The sequence below is a fragment of the Tamandua tetradactyla genome, chromosome 3 (assembly GCF_023851605.1).
Source record: "Tamandua tetradactyla isolate mTamTet1 chromosome 3, mTamTet1.pri, whole genome shotgun sequence".
Classification (NCBI taxonomy): Eukaryota; Metazoa; Chordata; class Mammalia; order Pilosa; family Myrmecophagidae; genus Tamandua; species Tamandua tetradactyla.
The window spans coordinates 14,006,557-14,022,545 of record NC_135329.1 but is presented as its reverse complement, the minus strand read 5'-3'; the positions used below and the strand labels follow the sequence as shown (position 1 = coordinate 14,022,545).

General features: G+C 42.5%; 1 long non-coding RNA gene across 2 annotated transcripts in view; it reads left to right on the top strand.

Annotated features, from left to right (window-relative positions):
• The window catches only part of LOC143677037 (uncharacterized), a 79,411-nt gene extending 63,779 nt beyond the window's left edge, over window positions 1-15,632 (top strand). The window contains exons 3-4 of one of the 2 annotated variants that reach the window (XR_013172355.1): window positions 13,413-13,523; window positions 15,279-15,632. This is a non-coding gene — a long non-coding RNA (uncharacterized LOC143677037). Of the gene's footprint in view, window positions 1-13,412; window positions 13,524-14,075; window positions 14,116-15,278 lie in introns of those variants that run through there. The other variant, XR_013172356.1, reaches the window with a different exon arrangement.
• The last annotated feature ends 357 nt before the right edge of the window (window positions 15,633-15,989 follow it).

The window sequence follows — 15,989 nt, the reverse complement described above, 5'->3', positions numbered from 1 at the left end:
CCTTACAATCTGGAGGTTGTAGGTTTCTGGAAAGTTGCACAAGTGCATGGAACCCTTATGGAATCTTGTATATTGCCCTAGGTGTTCTTTAGGATTGACTGGAATGGTTCTGTTTGGGGTTTATCAAGTTATGATAGTAATAATGTCTAACTGAAGCATGTTTAATAATGACCTCCAGAGTAGCCTCTCGACTCTATTTGAACTCTTTCAGCCATTGATACCTTATTTGTTACACTTCTTTCCCTCTTTTGGTCAGGATGGTATTGTTGATCCCATGGTGCCAGGGCCAGACTTATCCTGGGAGTCATCTCCCGAGCTGCCAGGGAGACTTTCACCCTTGGATGTCATGTCCCACATAGATTTCACTTGCAGAGTTGGGCTTATAGATAGGCTAACTTTCTCTGCTACATACATAAGCTATACAAGGGCAAGCCTCATGACCAAGGGCTTGGCCTATTGATTTGGGTGTCCCTAATGTTTGACACAGTATTGGGGATTTCCCCTGTGGTAAAGTTTAATAGTTCATATTTTTCTCTCATCCCTCAAGAAACTTTGCCAATATTTTTTTTTATTATATGCTTAATATATTCTGGGATATATTTAGCCATTATATTAAGCTATACAGGATTAAAGGCGCTCATTTTTTATTCTGGGCTCCCTGTGTTTCAATGGCTTAAATGAGCTATCTAGATAGATTGAGTTAGATTATGTGCCACAGAAAATTTAGGTTCTGGACAAAATTAACCTTTTTTTCCTTTGGTCTCAAAGAGTAAGTGAGGTTCTAGAATAGAGACAACGTCTTCCTTACCCCTGTGTTCTGAATTACCTTGATCCCGACCTGATTGGCTTTGTTCTCACCTCTGAGTACCAGGTTACACGTCTATAAAACAGCCTCTCAAAACCCAGAAATAATCATCACCACTCTGGACTTAATATGGCTGCTCTAAAAGCTTGCAATCTAGGCCCCTGTTTTCTTATAAACATTTTCTAAAGGTGACCATACCATTCTTGTTCTTTTGTTTCTGGCTTATTTTGCTTCACCAAATTTCCCACAGTTTCATTCACATTGTTGCATGCCTCACAACTTTGTTCATTTTTGTAGCAGCGCAATTTTCAATCATATGTATACACCAGTGTTCGCCAATCTACTTCTCAGTGCATCATTTAGCCACCTGCATTCATTAGGCATCATGTATAATGTCCAAAGTCCACAGTCCATCAACACTCTCAATTTTTTAGATAATTTCATTGTTCCCAAGAGAAAGATAACCAATAAACATAACCTCACCAAATAGGAAATCTAAACTTCCCCTTAACTCTTGTCCCTCCACCCATTATTTACCCCTGGTGTTGCCGTGGTACTACTGAAATGTTTTCCTGTTAAACATAGCCCACATTATGCAATAGCAGTTTTCCCCCATATCCTGAACTTATTTTTTTCTGATATTAGTATAGTTACTCCTGCTTTCTTTTGGTTACAATGTGGAACTTTTCCCCATAATGTAACTTTCAATCTATTTGTATCCTTGTGTCTAAAATGAGTCTCTTGTAAGCAGTATGTATCTGGATGATAGTTTTTTTTTTTTTTTTTTTTAATATGGGCAGGCACCGGGAAACGAACCCGGGCATGGCAGGCGAGCATTCTTGCCTGCTGAGCCACTGCGGCCTGCCTTGGATGATAGTTCTTAATCCATTCTGCCACTATGTAACTTTTAATTGTCGAAGTTGGTCCATTAACATTTAAAGTTAGTACTGAAAAGGCATTTGAATACACCATCTTATTCTTTGAATTTTATTTGTAGGAACAATATATTCTTTTCCCTCTATCTCTTTTTATCCTTTAAGTTACCCTTACTGGTACTCTTCAATTCTGTGCTCTCCTCCAGACCTCCCTCTCCTGTCTTTTTTTTTCAACTGTCAGAACTCCCTTTAGTATTTCTTGTAGAGCTGGTCTCTTATTGACAAATTCTTTCAGGATTTGTTGGTCTGTGCAAATTTTAATCTCTCCCTTAGTACTGAAGGACAATTTGGCAGGGTACAGAATTCTTGGTTGGATGTCTTTCTCTCTCAGGATCTTAAATATATCATACCACTGCCTTTTCACCTCCATAGTACCAGTTGAATAGTCAGAACTCAATCTTATGTGGTTTCCCTTGTATGCAGTAGATTGTTTTCTCCCGCCACTTTCAGGATTTTCTGCTTCTTTTCAACATTTGACAGACTGATTAGTACGTGTCTTGAGGAAGGCCCGTTTTTGGAGTTTGTTGGGCTTCTTTGTCTTGTGTATTCATGACCTTCATAAGGGTTGGAAAATTTTTCCCCATTATATCTTCAAGTAATCTTCCTAGCCCTTTACTATTCTCTTCTCCTTCTGGGACACCAATGATTTTTATATTTGTGTCCTTTGTTTTGTCCATCATTTCCCTGAAATACAATTCAGATTTTTCAATCCTGTTTGCCATTTGCTGTTTTAAGTGTTTGAAATCAGTTGTCCTGTCCTCTAGTTTGCTTATTCTTCCTTCTGCCCATTCAAAGGTGCTATTGTGTGTCTTGAGTATATTTTTTATTGGTCTAAATCTTCTTTAATCTCTGTGACATCTGCTAATTTTCTATTTATTCATTCAAATTCCTCTTTATGCTCCTCTAGTGTCTTTGAGATCTCCTTTATGTCATTAGCCATCCCATTTATTTAATTTAGTAGAGTTATATGAATATCTTTGACTAGTTGTTCCAAGTCTGTTTCTCTTCTGGTGTTTTAATTTGGTCATTAGGCTGGACTATATCTGTCTGCATCGTGATGTGCTTAGCGATCTTCTGTTATCTTCGTGGCATGTAAATATCTTGATTGGTTTACTGTGTAAGTTGATTTCCTTTGGTAGTCTAAAGATTTGTATTTGCGGGATGGATGTGGACCAGGATGTGGGGTGCAGAGTTGGACACAACAGCTGGGTGTTGCAGTGCAGGTACAGATACAGGTTGGGAATGCTACACAGGTGTCTTTAAGCATGGGGTGCATGTTGCAGGGTTGTAGTGTGTGGTGTGGGGCCAAGGGTATGTGGTGCAGCTCAGGGTGACTTTGGAGCACAGGAGCAGGGTGTGGCGTAGGAAACACAGAGATAGAGCATTCCTAGTCCTGGTGTCCTCATCTGTGCACTTCTGAGGGCTCTGGACATCCATTTGAAAAGGGGCACATTAGGCTGTTTTCACCAACTGATGGTCTCTGGTTCTCTGCCTCTCAGTTCTTTAGCTTTTGTAACCAGGGCCCTCCTACGTGGTTTAGAAGAACCCTCTTGCATCACTAACACCCTCGAATCGCTGTCTTGGTTGCTTTCCTGTCCCTTCTCTAGCTGTTCCTTGGAGCAGTGTTAAGCTTGACCAGTCCTATTCCACCATCTTCCTGGACCCTGGGGTCAGCTCTTTTGCAGTATTTTGTGCTCAAAATGCCTTGTTTTTCCCTTCAGTCCTGCCCCCTCTCTGCTGGGGCAAAAACTCCTAGTATCTCTAACCTTATTCCAGGTTGATCTGTGTTGGAGCCCTATTTTCAGTAGTCAGAATTTTTAAATTAATTCTGCAGGTGGAGCTTTGTTGAGCTAAGCCCTTGCTGCTAGTAAAGTCTACTTCCTTTCCTCTGGGGGAACCGGCCTGCCAGGCCCATGGGGGAGGTTTGCTGGCCTATATGGCTTGGGGGGCTTACAGTTCTGTGTGGGGTCTCAGCCACTACAACTTTTCCAGACTGGTGTACACTATGTGTGTGGTCACTGATGTAGCCACAGCAACCCTCCCCATGGGCCTGACAGGCTGGTACTGTCCCTGGCTATTTACTAGCTTCTCTGGAGGACAAACAAAATTCCATACCTCACTAAGCTGCCATCTTGCCCCGGTTCTCTTCCTCTTTTTTTTTTTTTGCATGGGTAGGCACTAGGAATCGAGCTCTGCCTGCTGAGCCACCATGGCCTGCCCTCCCTCATTTTTGAAAGATAGTTTTGCTAGAAACACAATTCTCGGTTGGCAGTTTTTTGCTTTCAGCCCTTTAAATAGGCCATTCTACTTGCCTCCGTGGTTTCCCATGAGAAATCAGCCCTTAATCTTACTGAGGCAAACCTGTATGTGACATGTTGCTTCTCTCTGCGGTTTTCAGAATTCTTTCTTTATCATTGATATTTTTCAGTTTGATTAAGATATATCTCAATGTGAATCTATTTGTACTTATCCTGTTTGGAATTTGTTGAGCATCTTGGAAGTGTATATTTATGTTTTTTTGTTAAATTTGGAAAGTTTTCAGCTGTTATTTCATTGGATATTCTCTCTACTCCTTTCTTTCTTCTCCTGGGATTCCCACAGTGCATATATTGGAACATTTGATGATGTGCCCACTGGTTCCTTAGGCTCTATTCATGTTTCTTCATTCTTTTTTCTTTCTGTTCCTCAGACTGAATGATTTCATAGTCTCCAAGTTCTCTGATTCTTTCTTCTCTCAGCTCCAATCTGTTATTGAATTCTTCTAGGGAATTTAAAAGCTATTACTGTGATATTCAGCTCTTTTGGTTTCCTTTTCATAATTCACATCTCTTTAGTGATATTATATTTTATTCCTGTTTATCTTCTGTTTTCCTGATTTCCTTTAGTTATTTGTATATGTTTTTCTTTAGCTCTCTGAGCATATTTAGGGCCACTTTTTTTTTTCCTTTTTGTCTGGTATGTCCCAGGTCTGGTCCTCCTAACTGACGGCTTCCAATGCTTTAAATTTCTCCTTTGTCTGCGAGCCATCACTTCTTGTTCTTTTGTCTGTTTCGTAACCTTTTTTTCCTGAAATGTGGACATTTTTATATTTTAATGTGTTATTGCTGGAATTTAGACTCTGAGACATCTGTTCCTTAAGCCTGTATACAGCTGGTGTTAAGGTAGAACTTTCCTTGAATGCCAGGAGCTAACAAACAAACAAACAACAGAAGGAAGAAAGAAAAAAGAAAACACCTTTAACAAAAAGGAGACTGACCTGCACAAGTGCTCTCTTTTAGGTCCTATCCATATAATGAATTTCAAGACCAGTTCAAGGTCAAAATGTTCCAGATCCTTTCTGTGCATGTATGTTATCTTGGACATATGCACAAGTGACACTAGGAATTCCCCCTTTTACAGGTTCCGAATGTGCCCTCTTCCCTAGGAAATAGTTTCCTCATGGTTCAGGGCACCAGAATGCATGTCCTACAACCATCTATCCGTTGCTCCAATAGCACAACTCAACTGCTCTCACACAGCTTTCTGGGAGATTCAGTGAGCCGCCTTCTATGCACAGAGCAAGTTTTGGGATGGTGAGTCCCTCAGGCCACCTCTAGACAAATTGGGCCAGACGTACATACCCACAATATGTATATGAGGGTTACTTGCTCCCTCCAGAGCCGGGTCTTGGGAGAGCAGACTGGGTCCATTCTGAGCTGATGAGAGATGGGGGAGGGCCAGCCAATGCACCACAAGAACCTACCACTTTTAAGGTGCTTTTTCTTGGTTCAGTCTTGCCCTTTACTGCAATCCCTTAGCAGTATGCCAGAGCTGTGAGAAAGATATTTCTGCCAATTCTTTCTGGTTGGTCAGTGCTTCTGTGAGTTGACAGAGCCTTGAGCATCTCAATCAGCCATTTTGAGTGGGGCTCTCCTTTATTATTATTATTTTTATTAAAGAAGTTGTGAGTTTACAAAACAATCATGCATAAAATACAGGATTCCTATACCCTATTCCATTACTATCACCTTGCACCAGTGTGGAATATTTGTTACAGTTGTTGAGAGCACTTTTTAATAATTATACTATTTTTAACAGTAGTTACATTTGTTACAATTGATGAAAGATTACTTTTGTTCTAGTTTGCTAGCTGCTGAAATGCAACACACCAGAGACAGATTGGCTTTTAATAAAAGAGGATTTATTTTGTTAGTTCTTCAGAGGAATGGCAGCTAACTTTCATCTGAGGTTGTTTCTTATGTGGGAAGGCACAGGGTGATCTCTGCTGGCCTTCTCTCCAGGCCTCTGGGTTCCAACAACTTTCCCTGGGGTGATTCCTTTCTGCATCTCCAAAGGTCTGGGCTAAGCTGTGAGTGCTGAGATGAGGTATGTCAAGCTGCTTGGGCTGTGCTACATTGCACTATCTCATTTAAGCACCAGCCAATTAAATAAAACATCATTCATTGCAGCAGGCACGCCTCCTAACAGACTGCAGATGTAATCAGCAACAGATGAGGGTCACGTACCATTGGCTCATGTCCACAGCAACAGAACTAGGTGCCTTCACCTGGCCAAGTTGACAACTAAATCTAACTACCACAACTTTAATAGTATTATTAACTATCGTACATAGGTTACATTAAGTTTATATGTATAGTTTTATATATACCTCCCTATTATTAACACCTTGCACTAGTGTTATTTGTTATAATTTATGAAAGAACATTCTCATACTTGAACTATTAACTATAGTCCTTCATCTGTAACAGGGTCCATTGTGTTGTATAGCCCTATGTATTATCCTTCAGTTATTATTCTAGTAACATAAACATCCTACAGTTTCCCCTTTTAACCACATTCACCTATACAATTCAGTGCTGTTAACTACACTCCCAATAATGTACTTCCATCATCACCACCCATTTCCAAATCTTTACCATCAGCCCATAAAGAAAATCTGTACAAAAAAGCATTAACTCCCCATTCCCTAAACCCAGGAAGGTGAGTGTGGTTAAAAGAAGAAACTTTAGGATGTGTAAACTATGAGAATAGAAATTAAAAGATAAATCATAGGACTGTACAGTGCAGTAAACCCTATTGTGGATGGTGGACTATAGTTAATAGTACAAGTAGAAGAATGTTCTTTCATAAATTGTAACATATATGTATGGCAAGGTGATGATCATCACCATGTAAACATGGATGATAGAACATTTTTTCTAACGTGGGCAGGCACTAGGAATTTTTTTAATTATTTTTATTTTTTTTGATGATGGAACTTTAAAAATAATTTTTCATCAATTGTAACAAAGGTAACTGCTATTAAAAATTATTAAAAAGTACTATTATTAATAGTAACAAATGCAAGGTGTTGGTGGTGGGATGGTGTATGGGAATCTTGTGTTTTATGCATGTAATCTCACAACTTCTCTGATAAAAAAAAATACAAGAGTGTGTGGACTTAAGGGGGCTGAGTGTTATTGGCAAAAAGAGTAGACAATAGGGGTGGTGAGCAGAGACTTCCTAATGGAGTTGAAACTTGATGAGCCCTGGATGAGTAGGGTTTGGATAGTTGGGGTGAAAGGAGGAGAACATTCCAGGCAGGGATCAATATGAGCAGGAATAAGTATGGAGTGGCAGGTGATCAATACTTTTTGAGTAAATTAACTTGTCTTCGTGGGGTATGGGCCTCATGTTGTGCTTAGGCCACTGTGCTTGAAGTAGATATTTTGTGTTGGAGAGTATAGTCGGATGGGCTGGATGTGATCAGGATATGATAGGAGGGCCTTGGAGAGCAAGCAAGGGTCGTTGACCTTCTCATCTTGTTAGGAGGAGGGGCCTGATGTTAATAGCATTTTAGGAAGATGAAATTGCTAACTGTGTGCAGTCTTGATTGGCATAGAGAGCCTGGAGTCAGAAAACCCAGCCAGGAGCCTATGCAGAGATCTTAGGGGGTGGGAGGGGATAGATTTGGAAAGGAGCAGATTCAGTGGAATGGGACAGGAAAGGATGACTCCAAGCCAGATTTACAGACTTTGACATTAGAGGCAGAGGAGAGGGAAGAATCCACATTTTTTAGATCCTTCTGTCAGCAAAATTAGAATAATAGTGGTTCATTTCATAAGGAAGAGAGATGTGTAAAGCAAAGAAATTTGGGAGGAAGACTTGAGTTCCCATTGTACTTGGGTTGCTATGATGATGACAGACTGAGGCCCAAGCAGCCAACTCCTATATATGGAAATGCAGGACGAGAAGCCATGTAAGAAGTCAGGACTAGGGTGGGGATTTGGGAATCATTAGTGCAGAAACTTTTCATAAATTATGCATTTTCCTCAGAACTTAATTTCTTGTTTTTTTTTAGAAGATAAGAGAAATGAAAAGCTTGCTGAATTATGGATTATTAAAAGTAATTCTGCTTTTCCACCTCCCCTCTGCCTCCCTGGTGATTTTCGTGTTCCGCTCTTTGCTCTGATCCACTCCCCTTTCCCCTAATACTTCATAAACTAAGGGACACAATAAATTATATTCCTGTCATATCAGGAGATTGTCAGTGAAGGGTTAAGGTGATTGGGGATGTTCAGAAAGTACAGAGGCCCTCCTGCTGCTCTCTCCAATCCTTCAGAGATCAGAGGAATGGAAGCTTTCTTAAGAGGGAAGCATCCATTTATATTTATGGGGGGAAATGTTTAAAAAGCTAAATTCTCAGTTCCCTGGGCATAACCATTGCTTGATTTAAGTAAAGCACAGCTTTTCTTAAGTAAAGCACTGATTCTCAACAAGAGATCAGTGCTTGGTGGATAACGTGATCAGAGAAATTAGCACTTCTCAGACCTGGTGGAGGGGCATGAAGCTGAGAATCCCTTCCTGTCACCAACCTTTCATTTGTGGTTTGAAACAAGTCAGTTGAAACAGTTTAATCATGTTCTTTCTCTTCATTCAAAGTAAAAGATTCCCAGCAATTTTCATAGACATTCTCAAGCATTGTTAGACATCACCATAGACAAGGTGATGCTTTGGATCCAGGAAACCAAGACATGGGGGTTGAGAGGAAAGCCACACAGAGCTAACATTAATTGAACATCTATCATATGCCAGACATTTTATAGATATTCTCTCATTTAATTTTTATAAATGCAAAAGAAAAGTATTTTAATCTTTGCTTTAGAAATGAGGATCTAAAGGGTTAAATGAATTGCTCAGGTCCTAGCATTATTAAATATCTCAAATGGGATTTGGCTATAAGGTTCCTAAACCTGAGAATCCCTTCCTTGTTCCAAGTTTGTGCTTCCTTCACATCCCTCGAATAAGAAACTCATGGTTATAGTTTTCCAGAGGCCCATCATGTAGGCTGAGAATCATCCTGACATCTGTCTACCCTTTGCCTATGACACTCCCTCTTTCCTTTCTGCTTTCCCTCCTGTTTCTCTGCTACCTTATAGTGTGGTGCCCCATTCTCTTCTTATATTTATCTCTCTTGAGGTTGATGGGTTAAAGGATGAGGCAGGATGGTGAAGTACTATAGCATCAAGTCTTTCATTTTTCTGGGTGTCCTGTGCACATTTGAGTGACTTTCCGTGGACCAGGTCAAAGATGTTGACATGTGGAGAAGGGAGAGGAGCAGGTAGCCACCCAGCTTAGAGGCTAACAAGTTCCTTGGGATGAAAGGCAAGGACAATTTGATGTGCAGCTCCCAGCCAGCTTCCCTGCTCCACTGCAGGGTCACTGCTTAGTCTATAGCCCTCCTGTGTCCAGGGCTTCCCACTTAGGCATCCACAGTTGGTGTCCCCATGCAAATTCTCAACTTCCTTCCCTTTTCTTCCTCCTCCGGAATCTAATACATGAATGGTCTGCCCTCTCTATTCCCTCCAAGGCCGGTAATTCTGGGCAATACTGGGAAATTGGAACTGGTCAGAGTGCCTACCCTGCCCCCCCCCCCCAACAAACCACTCCCAAGTCCAGTGAAGTGTTGCTAATTGTGAGGATTTTAGGCCAGTTCAGAGGAGAGGCTAACGGTGAAGATGAATTGAGAAGATGCACATGTGGTCATCACTATAGTGCTTAGCACATTGTGAGTGTGCCTTCAATGTTATTAGGGTTGTCATCATGCTGATTCTCGTTTGTATTGGTTAGAATGCTCTGGGCTGCAAGTAATAAAGCAGCTCAACAATAAGGGGTATGTTATCTCATATAACAAGAGGGCCAGACTAATTCATGTGACTCCAGGGTTGGTTAATTGAGCTGCACAATCATGAATTCAAGGACACAGACCCCTTCTGTATTTCCACTCTGCTTTCCTCAGGGTTGGTATCTCCCCCAGGTTTACCAGATGGCTGGTCCACGTATACCAGACAGCACCTTCACACATAGCTGCTTTCAGAGACAGAAAAAGGGGCAAGTGTGTCCTGTGTTCCTTTGTGAAGAAAAAGGAAACTTTTCCAGAGGCCCCAGTGGATTTTTCCTTGTGTCTCATTTGCTAGCGCTGCCTCACATGATAATGCCTAAGTCACTTATTAGAGGAAGTAACTCGTTTTGTCTCACACTGGAACCATCACAGAGACTTGTTAAAACAGAGATTGCTGGATCCCATCACCAGAGTTCCTGGTTCAGTAGGACTGGGTTAGGGTTTGAGAATTTGCATTTCTAAAAAGTTCTCTGCTGGTCTGGGGACCACACATTGAGAACCACTGGCTTAAACTATTCAGCAGTCGCCTTCCAGGCCCATGGCAGTGCCCTTCAAGTATGTGGATGCCCCAAACCTGAACTGTGGGGAGGTTCTGTTCTCAAGAAGGACTTGAAATATAGTGCCACCTGGGTAGCTGCTAAGAGCTACATATCATTGTTAATTTGGGGAGTTATCTATGGGTAGAAATTTCATAAAGGGGCTTTTGACCTCCTTTGGATCACATGGCACAGAGGACTTCCTCTTCCTTAGGACTAGTCACAGAGGTTGTCTGGATTACAGATCTAACTCAGGTGAAAATAGGAGGAATTTCATTATCATTCTGATAGATTGGCTCATGGATATCAAACATTAGATTAGCAAACCACTAGAGGTGGTGGCTGCGGCTTCTTCCCTCTTCTCCTTTCCCCTACCCTCTTCCTCCCTCTAACCCTTGTGAATATAAATTTCACTCTTCAGAAGACCAAATTCTTCCTTGCCCTGTAAAGAGTACCCTTCAAGCTCCCCACTTTGGGGGCACTCAGCTCCTACCGCAGCCGGGGATGCTGGCCCTTCGGCTGGAAGCTGAGCAGGACGTGTTCAGCCATCTGGGAGCTTGATGCTGTGGTTACTTCTAAATGAGTGCTCATTATTGATGCTAATTGAACTTGAAGTTAATGAAAAAGGATTATTTTACAGGGCTTAAGTTGAGGCCAAAATTGTTATTACAGGTTAATTATTCTCCTTAAAAGGCACCATTACAGCCATGATTGTTTTTTATCAGCTCTTTTCTCTGGTGCTGAAAGAGATTTCTTTGAAGGCAGATTCCTGATATAATTAGTCACCTCATCTAATTCTTAATCACCAATCATTTCTTTCCAGATAAAGGTTAATCAAAGGTATATGAGTTGGGTACTCTACCTTAATTGCATTTGATCAGTTTCAAAGAAACACTTTTTTTCTTTCATTTTTGGTTGGGAGTGTGGCCTTCCCCTATCCTTTTAAACCTAAAATCTGCGTGAAGGAATCAAAATAGGCTCATTGAGAAAACGGGCCTGTTCTACTCTGGAAAGATGCCCCCTGTGGTTCTGTGGCCAGGAAGCAGCTGGGTCATCTGCTACTCATCTTCTTCACTTTCCTTCTTTCTTTCTTCCTTCCTCTCTTTCTCCCTCCCTTTACCCTTCTGTCCTTCTCTTATCTTTTCTCCTAGCCTTGCCTCCGTTATTTCATCTTGCTTCCATTCTTCCGTTCCCTTTTCACTTCTTTGCCTTCTCTCCTTCCCCCTTTCCACCCCTGTCAGCAGCACAAGCCTGCACACCCATCTGGACCGTGGGGGTCCTGCGAGGCGGCGGCTGCGGAGGGAACGACGATGTGAACCAAGATGGGTTTTTAGGGGACTGAGGGGGCGGGTTAAAGGTCAGGGGAGGGGCATTGAATATGAGGAAAGCCTGAAAAAGGGCCAGGGCTTTTCCTCGGGAGAAGGGGAAGGCTGAGGGGTGATGCGATCACAGCCACACAATGAGAAAAAGGCGCAGATGGGGGGTGGGGGGGTGGGATTCAGTCTCCAGGTCCTAGGAAAACTAAATGAGAGAGGAAGTCTTGGCCTTGAGGAGGTGCATTTCCCAGGGCAGGACTGCCGACACCGTGGGGCTGGGACTGCAGCGAAGGCCTGGGGCACGCCTCCCCCTTGAGGGGCTGAGTACTCAGGTAACAGAAAAGTCACACCGGTCACCTCCTCTTTACAGCGGCTTTTACTATTTAAGTTTTATTTCTAAATGCATGCGTCTGAATGTGCGTTTTGTTTTTGTTCTCTGTTGTTGTTTGTTTAAGGTAGATTATAGATAAAGCCAAGGGTTCCCTTTTTATGAAAACCTCAATTTAGGCCCTCTGCTCCCTTCTTCAAAGGAAACCAGTGTCAATAATTCAGTGTGGTCTTCCAAATATTGTCCATGTATTTACAGGACACCTTTAGAAAGCATAAAGCACCTGCCTGTGTGAAGCAACAATTGTCATATAGAACGTATCTACTTGCAAGTGAGTTTTACTCAAAAGGGTATCATGGAAGCATATTGCATTAGAAAGACCCTACTAACAGCTGCACAATCCTCCATGGAGGATGCACAATTTGCCTTCACAGTCTGTCCTTTGTCGCTCTGCCGCTGCTGCCTCCTGGGTTGCCCTTCCTATCGCCAGCCTTTGCTCAATTGTCAGCTCCTCCAAGACATGTCTCCTCTGCTTCCACCTCCCTGCAGCCACGAGAGAGACCTACCCCACCTCCCTGTCCCCCAAGAGCCTATGATTCCATACCTGGTATTGCAGTTTCCACGGTGTCTGTCTTCTGAACCCCCAGTTCCATTCCTACCTGCCCACTGGAGGGCACAGTGTATGAACTTTAGGGGGCCATTTAGCAAGCAGCCCTTGCTTCAGGATGGAGAAGCCTGTGCTGGAATCTTCTGGTCCTGGGCACCGTACCTGCTCCCTGCCACAGATGCAAGATGACAAACCTGTTACCTCAACCAGCCTCCTTTCTTCGCCCAGAGACACTGGGGCTTCCCATCGGGCTTCCCCCAATGCTTTTCCTTTCAAAGGCCCACTAACCACAGGGAGAATGCTGGGGGGCTCATACGCCACTAATTGACCAGATGGGGCCCACAGTTAACTGTGGACTAGAAATGGCCAGGGACTTCCTGCATTTAGCCCCCCAGAAGTAATATTACAATGTAGCTAGTATCTAGGAGGAATACGAGAAGACACTATAGCTGATCACCCAGTGCTCCCATAGAAGATGGTGGATTCTCTCCCTCGTCCCCTGACCAGTCAAGCAGTAGACTTCTGAGCAACTGGTACAGGGCCAGGCTTGACTGTGGCTTAGTTGGGTTCACAGCTGCAGCACTGGGGCTCTTCTACCTGCAGCTCCCTGCTTCCATTTGCAGTTCTTGTTTCCCTGCCAAGCCTTTCAGTCTTGTAACTTTCACCTCCCAGCCAATTCCCTTTAAAAGAAAAGCTTTGTCTTTTAACCCTTGTTCCCTTTCAGTTTCTTTCAGAAAGGAAGAAAGATTTTCTAATGGAATCCCGATTCACTCCAGCACGATCTGCCTCCCTAGCCTGTCACCATTCACAGCACAAATGCTGAGAGGATAGCAGTGTGAGCAATAACTTTTAGGGCTAATTAAGGTTTTAAATCATCCTAGAGAATTAGGATCAGCCAGTGGTCCCCATGTGTGCTTCTGTAACTTGCCAACCCCAAATCCTGCCTTATCTCCAGGCATAAAAGCTACATTAAGTTTTAAGACCTGATTCAAAATCACATTATGGGTAATGATGACACCTTGATATTATGTCTTCAGAAGGGAGTCTGGGCATATGACTTGACATATTGAGGTTTCACCCCTCATAGAAAGGTTAAGGCTTTTGTTTCCCACTGAATGTTAAATGAATACTATTTCTTTCTTTAGGAAATATTGATCCAAATGTACATTTTAAAAGGAGTGTGTATAAGCGGTATGTGTGTGTGGGTATGTGTTTGAGACATCACCATTCTCACAGATATTGGCATTTTCCCTTGTCTTCCTCTTAATGAAAAAGCATACTTGAGGATTTAAAGTGAGGCCAGGGTCAAATAAGTGCTTAGGAGTAAAAAGGAAACATGAACTGACATTAGATCATATTGGTTTTTTAAAATTTTATTTTCCTACAGTAGAAGAAAATATCCTAGACTAGAAGTCGTGCTCCTCAGGTACTCCCTGCTCTGCTACTAATTAACTAGATGATCTTAAATAAGTTCTTGATGATTATAAGAGATAACATTTTATTATTATTTCTCCCCCACTCTCCACATTATGAGATAACATTTTATTGTTATTTTTTCCCATGAGAAAATGTCCATTTACTCATATAACTCTCCCAGCAACCCTGTATTAGGTATTAGCACTATTCCCATTTCCAAGAGGCTTAGAAATGTTGAGACGCCTGCCACAGGATCTCACTGATAAGTAGTAGAACTAGGAGTTTGCACTCAGGCCCCCCAGACTCCCAAACACACATGTGCTCGGCTGCCTCCCCTGAATTCAGTACCACCATTCACAAGAACTGCAAATATGCACTGAGTGTCTACCGTGAACCAGGCACTGTGAACAAGGCAAGCAGACCCCCTGCCCTCAGTTTATAGACCAGCACAGCTCAGTGCCCTGGGTTTCCTGATCTACCTCTACTGTTAGAGGAAAACTTTGCATCTTTGATATCCCTTTCAACCTTGAAAACTTAAGAGCATTCAAACTATTTGCATTGCATTCTAGTCTTCTGTTTCTGTGTTAACATTATTATTCACACAGTTTTATTGGGTAACTGTCAGGTGCCAAGCACTCTGCTAAAGGCTTTTATAGGACCGCTGAATTTAGTCACCCACCCGTGTGAGGAGAGACTGCAAATGAGGAAACACAGGCTCAGGGGGGTTGCTTGGCCAAGGTCATTCAGCTGGTAAAAGGCAAGGCTTGTATTTGAACCCAGCTCTGCCAGTCCCCAGTCCGATGCTTTCCCCCATATAAGCCACTTCTTGGGCTACTGCTGTTGAAATGTAATAAGTGCCATTCATTTAAACAAGCCAATTCCTATTACCAGAGATATCATGGAAACAGAAACCCATGTAACCAAGCAATCTTGAAGCTGGGGCAGCAATCTGCTTATAGTATAGGCAGTATTGCGGACCAGAGAATTCAGCTCCAAAGAGCATCAGCTGGGATGTTTGTTTTGTTCAATGCTGAGCATGAATCCCAGAACCTTCACAGCAGGGAGAGTTAACGTTTACCGTGGTGAATTGAACTGGGAAGGCTATTAGTTCTAACAACAACAATAACAGCAACAAGAGGAACTAATATTTATGCACCTCTTTATCGTTTCCCAGGCTCGTCACATCCATTATCTCGTTTGATAAGAAGAGAAGAATAATGGAATGAATTGGAGGCCTGCAAACATATAAAATTATATTGAGTCTGCCAGGGAGAAACTCAGAACAGTGAGAAAAAGAAGGAGGGTCACCCGTCAGAAGCAGACAGGCTTATCTTTAAATACCTGATCAGGAAGGCGGCTGAGCAGGAGATAAATGTAAAAAGGACCATGAAGCTGAGAATAAATGGAGCAATCTTTTTCTGAATGGGAAGTAGCTGAAATTCCAGGGCCAGGGAAAGGATAGGGGTGGAAATATTTAGAAATTATGGCCTCAGAAAAACCTCTAAAACAGAGGCGGCAGGCAGCAGGGGTGACATCGGCACATCAAGGTGGCCCAGAGTAGATAGAGTGCTAAATCAAGGGGGGAAGTATTATGGCCACTGCAAGGCACTGCTCTCCCCTAATGGGGGCCTGGCTGGGGAGCTTTATAAAGCTGGGCCTGTCGGGCTCCGGCCATGATGGAATGTACTGTGCCAACCTTGGAATGGCTCAAAGTTCAACTTGCTCTTTAAAATGGGTTTGTGGGGTGCTTTGATCATTTTGAAGAGGCACAGTTCATTTTACTTTTTCTCCCAAGAGTCTCCTTAACAGAAAAAGGATTATATTCTTTCAGGAAGGAGCGTGTGTTGGAGTGGTGGAAAGGTTCCAGGACTCCAGGCCCCCATAT